The sequence below is a fragment of the Grampus griseus genome, assembly GCF_964374135.1.
Source record: "Grampus griseus genome assembly, chromosome: 19".
Lineage (NCBI taxonomy): Eukaryota > Metazoa > Chordata > Mammalia > Artiodactyla > Delphinidae > Grampus > Grampus griseus.
This window is the reverse complement of record NC_139013.1, coordinates 54,160,147-54,164,631: the sequence shown is the minus strand read 5'-3', so window position 1 is coordinate 54,164,631 and position 4,485 is coordinate 54,160,147.

Below are 4,485 nucleotides of genomic sequence, written 5' to 3'. Positions count from 1 at the left end.
TTCCTCCCAGATGGTCAGAGGAGACGGGCCCTCTGGCCGGGGCGGGGGGGGGGGGCGGTCCTGGAAGTGTGGAGCAGAAGTGTGCACGGTCTGCCGGACGGTCTCAGCTCCACTCGGCCGGGTCCCGGGGATCATGTGTCCGCGCCCAGCCCAGGCCCCCCCACCCCGACCCGCACTCCCGATGGGGGCCGCCCACCGGGTTATTTTTAGCTTGCCCTATTGCATCTGGCCCGGAGACTCCAAGCCAGACAGACGTCTGCAGCCCAGGCAGCTCAGAAGTCAGTGGCGGCGGCAGCAGGCGGGGGTATCACGCTGCTAGGAGACGTGGCCGGGAGCGGCCCTGTCACACTGGGATAAGGAGTACTTCCTTGCAGGCTGGGCGGTCCCCTCCCCAGGAGGTGTGCTGGCTCTGGGGGGGCGGGGGTGGGCACGCAGGGAATGGGTGGGGGGCTTCCGGCTGCTACTTTGTCCAAGTTTTGAGCTGGTCTGACAAACTCTTCTGCCCACAAAAGCTTCTTTGGAAGACTTGTTGCCGAACAGGGACCAGTGGAGCGCGTCACCGTGGGAAGAGCGTCCTGGAACCCTGGTGACCTCCGCTCTAATGTGGGTGTGTGGATGGTTACATCGTGTGTTTCTTGGGAGAGTTCTATGCAATTGTGTGTGTAAAGTGCTTCACAGACGTCGTAAGTGTGCTATAAATGTTGGCTTGCGTGTGTTTTATACAGGGATCCATATTTCACAAGCTTTATACTCTATCGCCTGTCTCAGCAACCCCAAGACAGGCACTGCTTTGATGTCCATTTTACAGATGGGGAAATAGAGGTACAATACTTGCCTGAAGTCAGGCAGTAGTAGCAGAGCTGGGGCTCAACCCAAGCCCCATCTGATCACCATGACACCCTACCAAGCGAAGCAGAAGGGACCCGAGCTCTGGATTCAGAGCCCCTGGGCTGAGTCCCAGCTCAGCCTCTGTGTCTGTGGGATGCTCGCTGCTCCGCACTTCTCTCATCTGAGACACTGAGTTTGTGGTCATTCACTACAGCGGCAGAGGGAAGTTGCTACACCCTGGAGCAGGTTGTAGGCTCTCAAGGTCAGGTGCCCACGTCTCTCTTACTGCTTGCACCCCTGTGCCTTGCACAGCGCTCAGTAGGCACTGGCCCACTGCACAGAACAAATGTCATCATCATGACACAAAGGCGTATCCCTGGTCTACGGACTAAGAGATGGTCACAAAAGCCAGGCGTGTTTCCCAAAGCCCCCATTCATGACTGACCTCCCAGGCGCCTTCCTCAGGACACGGCACAGGGCTTGGCCACAGTAGGGGCTTAATACATGTTCCTCAATTGAGCTATCAGTTCCTCAGATGTATTCAGACCACAGGGACCCAAGGCACCGAGCTGTGTGCCATCCGTTGATTTCTTGTAAACGTTAACTTACAAAAATGATCTTCCCACGTCTTGAAGACAGGGGGTGGCTATTCTGGGAACACGGCTGCCCTCCGGGTTTCATGTGGAAGGAGAAAAGGCTCTGAGTCGAGAAATAAACGTGGTACAAATCTACCCAGGAAAGCAGCCGCTTTCCTTTGACCAGGACGAGGCAGGATCCCGGCATGCCAGCCAGCCTGGGCGCTCCCAGCTGGGGCCGAGGGGGCCGGCCAGGGCCTGGGGCCCCTCGTGACGTCAGGGCGGGCAACTCCTCCGCAATTCCTGCCAAGCCTCAGAACTTTATGTTCCAAGTGGCGGAGGGCCTTCTGGTTTATCTGAGCTCCGGAGACCTGGATTTGAGCCCAAGCCTCATGGGCTGCACTCCTGGGATTCATCAAGCCTGAGTGTGACTTCCTGCAGATCTGTGGGCGGGGCTTCCTCTGGGAAAGCCTTGGAGCTGGCAAGGTTTTTCAACTCCTCTGCTGCCAGAGGCCAGCTGGCGAGGTCTGCCCACAGGAGTCTGACAGCCGCTGCCTGCTGGCAGCTTTGCTCCCTCCAGAAAGGGAGGAAAATATCTCCTTTAAAAATACAAAGGGTGGGACTTCCCTAGGCGCGCAGTGCTTGAGAATTCTCCTCCCAATGCAGGGGACACCGGTTCGAGCCCTGGTCCGGGAAGATCCCACATGCCGCGGAGCAACGAAGCCCTTGCACCACAGCTACTGAGCCCGCGCTGTAGAGCCCACGACCCACAACTACTGAGCCCGCGTGCCACAACTACTGAAGCCTGCGTGCCTAGAGCCTGTGCTCCTCAACAAGAGAAGCCACCGCAGTGAGATGCCCATGCACCGCAACGAAGAGAAGCCCCCGCTCGCCACAACTAGAGAAAGCCCGTGGGCAGCAACGAAGACGTAATACAGCCAAAAAAAGGAAATACAAAGGGTGCAAGTGCTCAGGGCCTCCCTCTAAGGAGCAGAGGACATGGCTCGTGGTGCCAGGGTCTAGGAAGAAATCCTGCCCTTCCAACCCCCATGAAACTCCCCCACCTGATCACTGAGGTACCACGTTCCTTCCCCAAAGAGGCAGAACATTTCTTCCACAGTGATCAGGTCAGGCAAATAAGTGCTCTAGGAAAGGGGACAGGGTGGCATTCATTCATACTTTATACTAAAGTGTGAGTGACTTCCAGCAGAAACAGACATACAGGCATACAAGGAAGAGCAGAAAACATTCATTCATTCAAACCTTTGAATATCTACTATGTGCCAGGCCTGGGGATGCTGGGGAGAAACCAGGCCCAGTCCCTGCCTTTATGGAGCTTAACAAGTAGAGGAGTCAGATAATAATCAGTGTTTTTAATAAACACTTAGATGACACTTTTTGGCTCCAGGCATGGTTTCAAGTGCTTCAAGAATACTAATGTAATCTATCACAACTCTACTAGCTAGTTACTATCATCATCCCATTTTATAGATGAGACTGAGTCTCAGATTAACAATGGAGTGCTTTAAAAATATTCACTCATCTAATCGATCAAAACCCTGTCAGTTAGGTACTCTTACTATCCCCACTTTACAGACAGGGAACTGAGCGTCAGAGAAACGAACAACCTGCCCAGCTATGCATGGCCGATAACTGGCAGAGCTGGGATTGCAACCCAGACACTCGCTCTCAGAGTCTGGGCTCAAAACTATTGCACCGTGTGTCCACAGGACCAAGCTGCAACAAGGGCGTATGGGGGGAGGGGGAGTGACCTAGTCACAGAAGCCAGCAGAGGTCCCCTGGTGAAGTGGCCACACATCTGGGAAGTGAAGGACGAGGCTGGACAGAGAACGGGCTGGAGATGCAGCCCGATGCCCAGGAGGAGAGCCTCGCCTTACCTAAGTGGCGAGGGGGTGTCACCATCCAAACAGCCATGTTATTCCACGAGCCCTTAGTGCTTTTGCCTTCCTGGGCCCTTTCCTCTATCAGAAAAAAAAAAAAATTAACAATGATCTATTATGACGGCGTTGATAAAAGGACAAATATAATCCAACCTGGAATATATTCTTTTTATTTCCTCTGATTTTAAGAGAATTTAAAACACTCTCCTGGGCCCCTAAAAGCCTTGTGGGCCCTGGGACGTACGCCTGAAGATGGCCCTGGTTCCAAATACTGCTGTGTGACGTCGGGTAAGCCTTCGCACCCTCTGGGCCAAGATTAAATAGAGAGGGTAGTCTCTATTTAATGCAGAGGACGGCAGCGTCCTCTGCAAGAGCAGGGAGGCCCGCTGGGAGAGGCCCTGGAGTTGCACAATCAGCCTGCAGAACAGCCCCGCCCAGCTCTGCTCCAGCCCATGAATGAAAGCAGATGTCCCCTGGGCCGCCCATTCTTGGACAGCCAGGCCCTGACGTCACGCCACCCCGCCACCCCGTTCCTGACCTCCACTCACTGTCCCTCTCCCCACTTAATTCACAGCGGATGCCCTCCCAGCCGGGAAACTCCCAGCTTCCCTCGTCCAGCGCCCCAGAGTGACTGGTCCAGGGCCAGACCCCACCACACCTGGAACTGACCCCTCCTCTCTGGCCAATGGGACCTCCCTCGCTTCCCTCTGCCTTTCGGGATTGCTGCAGTACAAGGTCCCCTTTCAAGCAGTAGGAAGCCATGAAGCCAACGGACATGGATGGAAAGGTCCGGCGGGCAGGCTGGCTGGCTCGCGGCCCCCTTCTTCCCGCAGCCGAGGCTGGTACCCATTCCATCAGCAGGCTCAGGCCCTCTCTATCTGCCAGGCCAGGTCGCTAACAGGCTTCTCTCGGTTTTTTCTGCAGTACCTGGACCCACCCCCTCAGCTGCTCGCTTTTGTTTCTCCCCCAAAGCACATGTGATCGTGAAACCCCTCCTCGTCCCACCTCCCAAGCTGAAGACCTTGCCAGGGCCCTGCTGGGATACGGATAAAAATGCATGCCCCACGGGCCTTGCTGGTCTGGCCCGGCCTTTCTCCACCTGGCCACGCGGGAGCATCACCCATGGGAAGGGGTTTCAATCACACCCATACCCAGGTCCAGCACAGGCCAAGTGAATCAGA